Source organism: Panulirus ornatus, chromosome 17 (assembly GCF_036320965.1).
Source record: "Panulirus ornatus isolate Po-2019 chromosome 17, ASM3632096v1, whole genome shotgun sequence".
NCBI classification, from domain to species: Eukaryota; Metazoa; Arthropoda; class Malacostraca; order Decapoda; family Palinuridae; genus Panulirus; species Panulirus ornatus.
Window position 1 is genome coordinate 18,637,950 of NC_092240.1, and position 14,784 is coordinate 18,652,733.

The 14,784-nt window shown below is 41.8% G+C and overlaps 1 protein-coding gene across 2 annotated transcripts in view; it reads right to left on the bottom strand.

Annotated features, from left to right (window-relative positions):
* LOC139754594 (carbohydrate sulfotransferase 10-like) overlaps window positions 1–14,784 on the bottom strand; it is a 77,511-nt gene that overhangs the window by 3,915 nt on the left and 58,812 nt on the right. The window lies entirely within an intron of this gene.

Here is a 14,784-nt window from a genome sequence, read left to right on the forward strand (position 1 = left end):
TGGTTAAGAAGCTATTTACTTATATCTGTTATACTTAATCGCTGTTTCCCACAACAGCAAGGTAGCGCAAGGAAATAGATGAAGAATGGCCCAACCACCCACATACAAACACACACACACACACACACACATATATATATATATATATATATATATATATATATATATATATATATATATTTATTTTTTTTTTTTTTTCATACTATTCGCCATTTCCCGCGATAGCGAGGTAGCATTAAGAACAGAGGACTGGGCCTTTGAGGGAATATCCTCACCTGGCCCTCTTCTCTGTTCCTTCTTTTGGAAAATTAAAAAAAAAAATGAGAGGGGAGGATTTCCAGCCCCCCGCTCCCTTCCCTTTTAGTCGCCTTCTACGACACGCAGGGAATACGTGGGAAGTATTCTTTCTCCCCTATCCCCAGGGATATATATATATATATATATATATATATATATATATATATATATATCTTTTTTTCTTTCATACTATTCGCCATTTCCCGCGATAGCGAGGTAGCATCAAGAACAGAGGACTGGGCCCCTGAGGGAATATTCTCACCTGACCCACTTCTCTGTTCCTTCTTTTGGAAAAAAAAAAAAAGAAAAAAGATATATATATATATATATATATATATATATATATATATATATATATATATATATATATATATATATATATGGTGTGGGAGGAAAGTTGTTAGAAGCAGTGAAAAGTTTTTATCGAGGATGTAAGGCATGTGTACATGTAGGAAGAGAGGAAAGTGATTGGTTCTCAGTGAATGTAGGTTTGCGGCAGGGGTGTGTGATGTCTCCAAGGTTGTTTAATTTGTTTATGGATGGGGTTGTTAGGGAGGTGAATGCAAAAGTTTTGGAAAGAGGGGCAAGTATGAAGTCTGTTGGGGATGAGAGAGCTTGGGAAGTGAGTCAGTTGTTGTTCGCTGATGATACAGCGCTGGTGGCTGATTCATGTGAGAAACTGCAGAAGCTGGTGACTGAGTTTGGTAAAGTGTGTGGAAGAAGAAAGTTAAGAGTAAATGTGAATAAGAGCAAGGTTATTAGGTACAGTAGGGTTGAGGGTCAAGTCAATTGGGAGGTGAGTTTGAATGGAGAAAAACTGGAGGAAGTGAAGTGTTTTAGATATCTGGGAGTGGATCTGGCAGCGGATGGAACCATGGAAGCGGAAGTGGGTCATAGGGTGGGGGAGGGGGCGAAAATTCTGGGGGCCTTGAAGAATGTGTGGAAGTCAAGAACATTATCTCGGAAAGCAAAAATGGGTATGTTTGAAGGAATAGTGGTTCCAACAATGTTGTATGGTTGCAAGGCGTGGGCTATGGATAGAGTTGTGCGCAGGAGGATGGATGTGCTGGAAATGAGATGTTTGAGGACAATGTGTGGTGTGAGGTGGTTTGATCGAGTGAGTAACGTAAGGGTAAGAGAGATGTGTGGAAATAAAAAGAGCGTGGTTGAGAGAGCAGAAGAGGGTGTTTTGAAGTGGTTTGGGCACATGGAGAGGATGAGTGAGGAAAGATTGACCAAGAGGATATATGTGTCGGAGGTGGAGGGAACAAGGAGAAGAGGGAGACCAAATTGGAGGTGGAAAGATGGAGTGAAAAAGATTTTGTGTGATCGGGGCCTGAACATGCAGGAGGGTGAAAGGAGGGCAAGGAATAGAGTGAATTGGATCGATGTGGTATACCGGGGTTGACGTGCTGTCAGTGGATTGAATCAGGGCATATGAAGCGTCTGGGGTAAACCATGGAAAGCTGTGTAGGTATGTATATTTGCGTGTGTGGACGTATGTATATACATATGTATGGGGGTGGGTTGGGCCATTTCTTTCGTCTGTTTCCTTGCGCTACCTCGCAAACGCGGGAGACAGCAACAAAGCAAAAAAAAAAATAAATAAATATATATATATAGGGGATAGGGGAGAAAGAATACTTCCCATGTATTCCCTAAGTGTCGTAGAAGGCAACTAAAAGGGGAGGGAGTGGGGGGCTGGAAATCCTCCCCTCTCATTTTTTTTAATTTTCCAAAAGAAGGAACAGAGAACGAGGCCAGGTGAGGATATTCCCTCAGAGGCCCAGTCCTCTACTCTTAACGCTACCTTGCTAACGTGGGAAATGGCAAATAGTTTGAAAGAAAAGAATATATACATACGTATACATTTCAACATATACATATATATACATTATTATTATTATTTTATTATTTTGCTTTGTTGCTGTCTCCCGCGTTTGCGAGGTAGCGCAAGGAAACAGACAAAAGAAATGGCCCAACCCACCCCCATACACATGTATATACATACACGTCCACACACGCAAATATACATACCCATACTTCTCAATGTACACATATATATACACACACAGACACATACAGATATACACATGCACACAATTCACACTGTCTGCCTTTATTCATTCCCATCGCCACCTTCCCACACATGGAAAAATATCCCCCTCCCCCTCATGTGTGCGAGGTAGCGCTAGGAAAAGACAACAAAGGCCCCATTCATTCACACTCAGTCTCTAGCTGTCATGCAATAATGCCCGAAACCACATCTCCCTTTCCACATCCAGGCCCCACACAACTTTCCATGGTTTACCCCAGACGCTTCACATGCCCTGATTCACTCCATTGACAGCATGTCGACCCCGGTATACCACATTGATCCAATTCACTCTATTCCTTGCCCGCCTTTCACCCTCCTGAATGTTCAGGCCCCGATCACTCAAAATCTTTTTCACTCCATCTTTCCACCTCCAATTTGGTCTCCCACTTCTCCTTGTTCCCTCCACCTCCGACACATACATCCTCTTGGTCAATCTTTCCTCACTTATTCTCTCCATGTGCCCAAACCATTTCAAAACACCCTCTTCTGTTCTCTCAACCACACTCTTTTTATTTCCACACATATCTCTTACCCTTACATTACTTACTCGATCAAACCACCTCACACCACATATTGTCCTCAAACATCTCATTTCCAGCACATCCACCCTCCTGCTCACAACTCTATCCATAGCCCACACCTCGCAACCATACAACATTGTTGGAACCACTATTCTTTCAAACATACCCATTTTTGCTTTCCGAGATAATGTTCTCGACTTCCACACATTCTTCAAGGCTCCCAAGATTTTCGCCCCCTCCCTCACCCTATGATTCACTTCCGCTTCCATGGTTCCATCCACTCCCAGATATCTAAAACACTTTACTTCCTCCAGTTTTTCTCCATTCAAACTTACCTCCCAATTGACTTGACCCTCAACCCTACTGTACCTACTAACCTTACTCTTATTCACATTTACTCTTAACTTTCTTCTTTCACACACTTTACCAAACTCAGTCACCAGCTTCTGCAGTTACTCACATGAATCAGCTACCAGCGCTGTATCATCAGCGAACAACAACTGACTCACCTCCCAAACTCTCTCATCCACAACAGACTTCATACTTGCCCCTCTTTCCAAAACTCTTGCATTCACCTCCCTACCAACCCCATCCATAAACAAATTAAACAACCATGGAGACATCACACACCCCTACCGCAAACCTACATTCACTGAGAACCAATCACTTTCCTCTCCTCCTACACATACATATGCCTTACATCCTCGATAAAAACTTTTCACTGCTTCTAACAACTTGCCTCCCACACCATATATTCTTAGTACCTTCCACAGAGCATCGCTATGAACTCTATCATATGCATTCTCCAGATCCATAAATGCTACATACAAATCCATTTGCTTTTCTAAGTATTTCTCACATACATTCTTCAAAGCAAACACCTGATCCACACATCCTCTACCACTTCTGAAACCACACTGCTCTTCCCCAATCTGATGCTCTGTACATGCCTTCACCCTCTCAATCAATACCCTCCCATATAATTTACCAGGAATACTCAACAAACTTATACCTCTGTAATTTGAGCACTCGCTCTTATCCCATTTGCCTTTGTACAATGGCACTATGCATGCATTCCGCCAATCCTCAGGCACCTCACCATGAATCATACATACATTAAATAACCTTACCAACCAGTCAACAATACAGTCACCCCCTTTTTTAATAAATTCCGCTGCAATACCATCCAAACTTGCTGCCTTGCTGGCTTTCATCTTCCGCAAAGCTTTTACTACCTCTTCTCTGTTTACCAACTCATTTTCCCTAACCCTCTCACTTTGCACACCACCTCGACCAAAACACCCTATATCTGCCACTCTATCATCAAACACATTCAACAAACCTTCAAAATACTCACTCCATCTCCTTCTCACATCACCACTACTTGTTATCACCTCCCCATTAGCCCCCTTCACTGAAGTTCCCATTTGCTCCCTTGTCTTACGCACTTTATTTACCTCCTTCCAAAACATCTTTTTATTCTCCCTAGAATTTAATGATACTCTCTCACCCCAACTCTCATTTGCCCTCTTTTTCACCTCTTGCACCTTTCTCTTGACCTCCTGTCTCTTTCTTTTATACATCTCCCACTAATTTGCATTTTTTTCCCTTCAAAAATTGTCGAAATGCCTCTCTCTTCTCTTTCACTAATACTCTTACTTCTTCATCCCACCACTCACTACCCTTTCTAATCAACCCATCTCCCACGCTTCTCATGAAACAAGCATCTTTTGCGCAAGCCAACACTGCTTCCCTAAATACATCCCATTCCTCCCCCACTCCCCATACCTCCTTTGTTCTCACCTTTTTCCATTCTGTACTCAGTCTCTCCTGGTACTTCCCCACACAAGTCTCCTTCCCAAGCTCACTTACTCTCACCACTCTCCTCACCCCAACATTCTCTCTTCTTTTCTGAAAACCCATACGAATCTTCACCTTCGCCTCCACAAGATAATGATCAGACATCCTCCAGTTGCACCTCTCAGCACATTAACATCCAAAAGTCTCTTTTGCGCGCCTGTCAATTAACACGAAATCCAATAATGCTCTCTGGCCGTCTCTCCTACTTACATACGTATACTTATGTATATCTCGCTTTTTAAACCAGGTATTCCCAATCACCAGTCCTCTTTCAGCACATAAATCTACAAGCTCTTCACCATTTCCATTTACAACACTGAACATCCCATGTATACCAATTATTCTCTCAACTGCCACATTACTCACCTTTGCATTCAAATCACCCGGTCTTGTGCATCAAAACCACTAACACACTCATTCAGCTGCTCCCAAAACACTTGCCTCTCATGATCTTTCTTCTCATGCCCAGGTGCATATGCACCAATAATCACCCATCTCTCTCCATCAACTTTCAGTTTTACCCATATTAATCTAGAATTTACTCTCTTACGTTCTATCACATACTCCCACAACTCCTGTTTCAGGAGTAGCACTACTCCTTCCCTTGCTCTTGTCCTCTCACTAACCTCTGACTTTACTCCCAAGGTATTCCCAAACCACCCTTCCCCTTTACCCTTAAGCTTCGTTTCACTCAGAGCCAAAACATCCAGGTTCCTTTCCTCAAACATACTACCTATCTCTAATTTTTTCAAATCTTGGTTACATCCACACACATTCAGACACCCCAATCTGAGCCTACGAGGAGGATGAGCACTCCCCGCGTGACTCCTTCCTCTGTTTCCCATTTTAGAAAGTTAAAATACAAGGAGGGGAGGATTTCTGGCCCCCCGCTCCCGTCCCCTCTAGTCGCCTTATACGACACGTGAGGAATGCATGGGAAGTATTCTTTCTCCCCTATCCCCAGGGATAATATATATATATATATATATATATATATATATATATATTTTCTTTTCTTTATATTTTTTTTTTTTTTTTTTCATACTATTCGCCATTTCCCGCATTAGCGAGGTAGCGTTAAGAACAGAGGACTGGGCCTTAGAGGGAATATCCTCACCTGGCCCCCTTCTCTGTTCCTTCTTTAAAAAAAAAAAAAAAAAAAAAAAAAAAAAAAAACGAGAGGGGAGGATTTCCAGCCACCCGCTCCCTCCCCTTTTAGTCGCCTTCTACGACACGCAGGGAATACGTGGGAAGTATTCTTTCTCCCCTAACCCCAGGGATATATATATATGTGAAGGCATGTACAGAGCATCAGATTGGGGAAGAGCAGTGTGGTTTCAGAAGTGGTAGAGGATGTGTGGATCAGGTGTTTGCTTTGAAGAATGTATGCGAGAAATACTTAGAAAAGCAAATGGATTTGTATGTAGCATTTATGGATCTGGAGAAGGCATATGATAGAGTTGATAGAGATGCTCTGTGGAAGGTATTAAGAATATATGGTGTGGGAGGCAAGTTGTTAGAAGCAGTGAAAAGTTTTTATCGAGGATGTAAGGCATGTGTACGTGTAGGAAGAGAGGAAAGTGATTGGTTCTCAGTGAATGTAGGTTTGCGGCAGGGGTGTGTGATGTCTCCATGGTTGTTTAATTTGTTTATGGATGGGGTTGTTAGGGAGGTAAATGCAAGAGTCTTGGAAAGAGGGGCAAGTATGAAGTCTGTTGGGGATGAGAGAGCTTGGGAAGTGAGTCAGTTGTTGTTCGCTGATGATACAGCGCTGGTGGCGGATTCATGTGAGAAACTGCAGAAGCTGGTGACGGAGTTTGGTAAAGTGTGTGGAAGAAGAAAGTTAAGAGTAAATGTGAAGAAGAAAGTTAAGAGTAAATGTGAATAAGAGCAAGGTTATTAGGTACAGTATATATATATATATATATATATATATATATATATATATATATATATATATATATATATATATATATATATATATATATATATATATTTTTTTTTTATTATTTTGCTTTGTCGCTGTCTCCCGCGTTTGCGAGGTAGCGCAAGGAAACAGACGAAAGAAATGGCCCAACCCACCCCCATACACATGTATATACATACACGTCCACACACGCAAATATACATACCTATACATCTCAATGTACACATATATATACACACACAGACACATACATATATACCCATGCACACAATTCACACTGTCTGCCTTTGTTCATTCCCATTGCCACCTCGCCACACATGGAATACCATCCCCCTCCCCCCTCATGTGTGCGAGGTAGCGCTAGGAAAAGACAACAAAGGCCCCATTCGTTCACACTCAGTCTCTAGCTGTCATGCAATAATGCCCGAAACCACAGCTCCCTTTCCACATCCAGGCCCCACACAACTTACCAAATTTAACATTAACTGCATGTGGACCGTCATGCTGTGAATACATATTATTGTACCTTGTCCATGTTTATTATCATTCGTGCCAATGCTGAAAAGATTAATGTTTCACAGATTTAGGATCTCGGAACATACGTCTGAGGTGGTGACGTAAGCGGTAGCAGACGAACGCAGCGTATGTAAAATTGATACATATATATGTAGAACCAGTATATATATATATATATATATATATATATATATATATATATATATATACTGGTTTACCCCAGATGCTTCACATGCCCTGATTCAATCCACTGACAGCACGTCAACCCCGGTATACCACATCGATCCAATTCACTCTATTCCTTGCCCGCCTTTCACCCTCCTTCATGTTCAGGCCCCGATCACTCAAAACCTTTTTCACTTCATCTTTCTTATTCACATTTACTCTTAACTTTCTTCTTTCACACACTTTACCAAACTCAGTCACCAACTTCTGCAGTTTCTCACATGAATCAGCCACCAGCGCTGTATCATCAGCGAACAACAACTGACTCACTTCCCAAGCTCTCTCATCCACAACAGACTTCATACTTGCCCCTCTTTCCAAATCTCTTGCATTCACCTCCCTAACAACCCCATCCATAAACAAATTAAACAACCATGGACACATCACACACCCCTGCCGCAAACCTACATTCACTGAGAACCAATCACTTTCCTATCTTCCTACACGTACACATGCCTTATATCCACGATAAAAACTTTTCACTGCTTCTAACAACTTGCCTCCCACACCATATATTCTTAATACCTTCCACAGAGCATCTCTATGAACTCTATCATATGCCTTCTCCAGATCCATAAATGCTACATACAAATCCATTTGCTTTTCTAAGTATTTCTCACATACATTCTTCAAAGCAAACACCTGATCCACACATCCTCTACCACTTCTGAAACCACACTGCTCTTCCCCAAGCTGATGCTCTGTACATGCCTTCACTCTCTCAATCAATACCCTCCCATATAATTTACCAGGAATAATCAACAAACATATACCTCTGTAATTGACAGGCACGCGAAAGAGAGACTTTTGGATGTTAATGTGCTGAGAGGTGCAACTGGAGGGATGTCTGATCATTATCTTGTGGAGGTTAAGGTGAAGATTTGTATGGGTTTTCAGAAAAGAAGAGTGAATGTTGGGGTGAGGAGGGTGGTGAGAATAAACGAGCTTGGGAAGGAGACTTGTGTGAGGAAGTACCAGGAGAGACTGAGTACAGAATGGAAAAAGGTGAGAACAATGGAAGTAAGGGGAGTGGGGGAGGAATGGGATGTATTTAGGGAATCAGTGATGGAGTGCGCAAAAGATGCTTGTGGCATGAGAAGCGTGGGAGGTGGGTTGATTAGAAAGGGTAGTGAGTGGTGGGATGAAGAAGTAAGATTATTAGTGAAAGAGAAGAGAGAGGCATTTGGATGATTTTTGCAGGGAAAAAATGCAATTGAGTGGGAGATGTATAAAAGAAAGAGACAGGAGGTCAAGAGAAAGGTGCAAGAGGTGGGTTGATTAGAAAGGGTAGTGAGTGGTGGGATGAAGAAGTAAGATTATTAGTGAAAGAGAAGAGAGAGGCATTTGGATGATTTTTGCAGGGAAAAAATGCAATTGAGTGGGAGATGTATAAAAGAAAGAGACAGGAGGTCAAGAGAAAGGTGCAAGAGGTGAAAAAGAGGGCAAATGAGAGTTGGGGTGAAAGAGTATCATTAAATTTTAGGGAGAATAAAAAGATCTTTTTTGAAGGAGGTAAATAAAGTGCGTAAGACAAAGGGAGCAAATGGGAACTTCAGTGAAGGGTGCTAATGGGGAGGTGATAACAAGTAATGGTGATGTGAGGAGGAGATGGAGTGAGTATTCTGAAGGTTTGTTGAATGTGTTTGATGATAGAGTGGCAGATATAGGGTGTTTTGGTCGAGGTGGTGTGCAAAGTGAGAGGGTTAGGTTTGGTAAACAGAGAAGAGGTAGTAAAAGCTTTGCGGAAGATGAAAGCCGGCAAGGCAGCAGGTTTGGATGGTATTGCAGTGGAATCTATTAAAAAAGGGGGTGACTGTATTGTTGACTGGTTGGTAAGGTTATTCAATGTATGTATGACTCATGGTGAGGTGCCTGAGGATTGGCGGAATGCGTGCATAGTGCCATTGTACAAAGGCAAAGGGGATAAGAGTGAGTGCTCAAATTACAGATATATACAGATTTGTATGGGTTTTCAGAAAAAAAGAGTGAATGTTGGGGTGAAGAGGGTGGTGAGAGTAAGTGAGCTTGGGAAGGAGACTTGTGTGAGGAAGTACCAGGAGAGACTGAGTACAGAATGGAAAAAGGTGAGAACAATGGAAGTAAGGGGAGTGGGGGAGGAATGGGATGTATTTAGGGAATCAGTGATGGATTGCGCAAAAGATGCTTGTGGCATGAGAAGAGTGGGAGGTGGGTTGATTAGAAAGGGTAGTGAGTGGTGGGATGAAGAAGTAAGAGTATTAGTGAAAGAGAAGAGAGAGGCATTTGGACGATTTTTGCAGGGAAAAAATGCAATTGAGTGGGAGACGTATAAAAGAAAGAGGAGGTCAAGAGAAAGGTGCAAGAGGTGAAAAAAAGGGCAAATGAGAGTTGGGGTGAGAGAGTATCATTAAATTTTAGGGAGAATAAAAAGATGTTCTGGAAGGAGGTAAATAAAGTGCGTAAGACAAGGGAGCAAATGGGAACTTCAGTGAAGGGCGCAAATGGGGAGGTGATAACAAGTAGTGGTGATGTGAGAAGGAGATGGAGTGAGTATTTTGAAGGTTTGTTGAATGTGTTTGATGATAGAGTGGCAGATATAGGGTGTTTTGGTCGAGGTGGTGTGCAAAGTGAGAGGGTTAGGGAAAATGATTTGGTAAACAGAGAAGAGGTAGTAAAAGCTTTGCGGAAGATGAAAGCCAGCAAGGCAGCAGGTTTGGATGGTATTGCAGTGGAATTTATTAAAAAAGGGGGTGACTGTATTGTTGACTGGTTGGTAAGGTTACTTAATGTATGTATGACTCACGGTGAGGTGCCTGAGGATTGGCGGAATGCGTGCATAGTGCCATTGTACAAAGGCAAAGGGGATAAGAGTGAGTGCTCAAATTACAGAGGTATAAGTTTGTTGAGTATTCCTGGCAAATTATATGGGAGGGTATTGATTTAGAGGGTGAAGGCATGTACAGAGCATCAGATTGGGGAAGAGCAGTGTGGTTTCAGAAGTGGTAGAGGATGTGTGGATCAGGTGTTTGCTTTGAAGAATGTATGTGAGAAATACTTAGAAAAGCAAATGGATTTGTATGTAGCATTTATGGATCTGGAGAAGGCATATGATAAAGTTGATAGAGATGGTCTGTGGAAGGTATTAAGAATATATGGTGTGGGAGGCAAGTTGTTAGAAGCAGTGAAAAGTTTTTATCGAGGATGTAAGGCATGTGTACGTGTAGGAAGAGAGGAAAGTGATTGGTTCTCAGTGAATGTAGGTTTGCGGCAGGGGTGTGTGATGTCTCCATGGTTGTTTAATTTGTTTATGGATGGGGTTGTTAGGGAGGTGAATGCAAGAGTTTTGGAAAGAGGGGCAAGTATGAAGTCTGTTGGGGATGAGAGAGCTTGGGAAGTGAGTCAGTTGTTGTTCGCTGATGATACAGCGCTGGTGGCTGATTCATGTGAGAAACTGCAGAAGCTGGTGACTGAGTTTGGTAAAGTGTGTAAAAGAAGAAAGTTAAGAGTAAATGTGAATAAGATCAAGGTTATTAGGTACAGTAGGGTTGAGGGTCAAGTCAATTGGGAGGTGAGTTTGAATGGAGAAAAACTGGAGGAAGTGAAGTGTTTTAGATATCTGGGAGTGGATCTGGCAGCGGATGGAACCATGGAAGTGGAAGTGGATCATAGGGTGGGGGAGGGGGCGAAAATTCTGGGAGCCTTGAAGAATGTGTGAAAGTCGAGAACATTATCTCGGAAAGCAAAAATGGGTATGTTTGAAGGAATAGTGGTTCCAACAATGTTGTATGGTTGCGAGGCGTGGGCTATGGATAGAGTTGTGCGCAGGAGGATGGATGTGCTGAAAATGAGATGTTTGAGGACAATGTGTGGTGTGAGGTGGCTGATCGAGTAAGTAACGTAAGGGTAAGAGAGATGTGTGGAAATAAAAAGAGCGTGGTTGAGATAGCAGAAGAGGGTGTTTTGAAATGGTTTGGGTACATGGAGAGAATGAGTGAGGAAAGATTGACCAAGAGAATATATGAGTCGGAGGTGGAGGGAACGAGGAGAAGAGGGAAACCAAATTGGAGGTGGAAAGATGGAGTGAAAAAGATTTTGTGTGATCGGGGCCTGAACATGCAGGAGGGTGAAAGGAGGGCAAGGAATAGAGTGAATTGGAGCGATGTGGTATACCGGGGTTGACGTGCTGTCAGTGGATTGAATCAGGGCATGTGAAGCATCTGGGGTAAACCATGGAAAGCTGTGTAGGTATGTATATTTGCGTGTGTGGACGTATGTATATACATGTGTATGGGGGTGGGTTGGGCCATTTCTTTCGTCTGTTTCCTTGCGCTACCTCGCAAACGCGGGAGACAGCGACAAAAAAAAAAAAAAAAAATATATATATATATATATATTATATATATATATATATATATATATATATATATATATATGAAAAATGTAAGAAATAATTTAGAAAACTGAAACTTCTAGCTGGAAATGAAACGAAAAATGAATGTCACATAATGGTTCAACCTCTGGCTATGGAAAAGGGAAATGTATAATTTATTTACACAAACGTCAATGGTAGTTTTCATCAATTTAATCACTGTATCAAACTGCCTGGTCCACTTCTTCTCTTATCATGAAACTGGAATATTGGCTTATGATGTTTCTCAATTGTCTTCACTACACAAAGTACAACCATATCTTGGATACATGAGGGTAGGTAGTTGGCCATCTGCCATAATAAAGTCTTGACAGACCAAAAGTTTATCTGGACCTCAATTTTTCCAGTACTTTCATGAAAAACACCATTTTGCTTTCCATCTCTATCACTTTGAAAAAAATGCTCCATTTGTTCACATTTCAATATCTAAGCTACATTCTTTTCCAGTTTCACTATTTTCTTGTCAGAGCACCATGTATGAAAACTATCACTCCAGTAACACAACTATAAACATTTACTTCCCCTTTAAAAAATTCTGGGGAAGTCTGTCTCGATACACTGCGGGTCACTCTACCATATATATATATATATATATATATATATACATATATATATATATATATATATATATATATATATATATATATATATATATATTCACATTCTTCAAGGCCCCCAGAATTTTCGCCCCCTCCCCCACCCTATGATCCACTTCTGCTTCCATGGTTCCATCCGCTGCCAGATCCACTCCCAGATATCTAAAACACTTCACTTCCTCCAGTTTTTCTCCATTCAAACTCACCTCCCAATTGACTTGACCCTCAACCCTACTGTACCTAATAACCTTGCTCTTATTCACATTTACTCTTAACTTTCTTCTTCCACACACTTTACCAAACTCAGTCACCAGCTTCTGCAGTTTCTCACATGAATCAGCCACCAGCGCTGTATCATCAGCGAACAACAACTGACTCACTTCCCAAGCTCTCTCATCCCCAACAGACTTCATACTTGCCCCTCTTTCCAAAACTCTTGCATTTACCTCCCTAACAACCCCATCCATAAACAAATTAAACAACCATGGAGACATCACACACCCCTGCCGCAAACCTACATTCACTGAGAACCAATCACTTTCCTCTCTTCCTACAAGTACACATGCCTTACATCCTCGATAAAAACTTTTCACTGCTTCTAACAACTTTCCTCCCACACCATATATTCTTAATACCTTCCACAGAGCATCTCTATCAACTCTATCATATGCCTTCTCCAGATCCATAAATGCTACATACAAATCCATTTGCTTTTCTAAGTATTTCTCACATACATTCTTCAAAGCAAACACCTGATCCACACATCCTCTACCACTTCTGAAACCACACTGCTCTTCCCCAATCTGATGCTCTGTACATGCCTTCACCCTCTCAATCAATACCCTCCCATATAATTTACCAGGAATACTCAACAAACTTATACCTCTGTAATTTGAGCACTCACTCTTATCCCCTTTGCCTTTGTACAATGGCACTATGCACGCATTCCGCCAATCCTCAGGCACCTCACCATGAGTCATACATACATTAAATAACCTTACCAACCAGTCAACAATACAGTCACCCCCTTTTTTAATAAATTCCACTGCGAAAATTCTGGGGGCCTTGAAGAATGTGTGGAAGTCGAGAACATTATCTCGGAAAGCAAAAATGGGTATGTTTGAGGGAATAGTGGTTCCAACAATGTTGTATGGTTGCGAGGCGTGGGCTAAGGATAGAGTTGTGCGCAGGAGGATGGATGTGCTGGAAATGAGATGTTTGAGGACAATGTGTGGTGTGAGGTGGTTTGATTGAGTGAGTAACGTAAGGGTAAGAGAGATGTGTGGAAATAAAAAGAGCGTGGTTGAGAGAGCAGAAGAGGGTGTTTTGAAGTGGTTTGGGCACATGGAGAGAATGAGTGAGGAAAGATTGACCAAGAGGATATATGTGTCGGAGGTGGAGGGAACGAGGAGAAGAGGGAGACCAAATTGGAGGTGGAAAGATGGAGTGAAAAAGATTTTGTGTGATCGGGGCCTGAACATGCAGGAGGGTGTAAGGAGGGCAAGGAATAGAGTGAATTGGAGCGATGTGGTATACCGGGGTTGACGTGCTGTCAGTGGATTGAATCAAGGCATGTGAAGCGTCTGGGGTAAACCATGGAAATCTGTGTGGGTATGTATATTTGCGTGTGTGGACGTATGTATATACATGTGTATGGGGGGGAGTTGGGCCATTTCTTTCGTCTGTTTCCTTGCGCTATATATATATATATATATATATATATATATATATATATATATATATATATATATATATATATATATATATATAATGATCCAAAACATCAAACAAGGAATCTAGTGAAATATTTCACGAAGAGTGAGGTGAAAAACTAAAGGGGAATGTCCTCAGTGATGCTGTAAATTGCTCACTGCTTCTTCCTCTTCAGAAAAAGTCTTCATTCATCACTTCCTGTATCATCACTTGAGTTATAGGCCAGCAAATAAAACCGATTCATCTGCCATATATATTTTCTCACACAACTGAATGAACACTGCAATAGATCATTAGCAAGACCTCTAATGTGTTGCACCCTATCTGCATTTAGCGAGGGGGAGGACACCAGTACGCCATTGTCACACTCCCACACTGATACCCCTTGCTCAGCCAAGCCCCTTAACAGCTGCATACAACCATCCCTACTCAAAGTGCTGTTGGGCAATCTCAAGGTCCAATACTTCCACCATGAGTTATGTGGTTGGAGTTTACGTGCAGTATCACATGCCCAACCCACATGGTTATCTCCAACACCCAAAAGCAACAGGTGTGGCCCATAATTCCATCCTTTCACTTCGTGCAGAACATCAAGGGGAGTGCCTGGCACTACATGCAGGCTG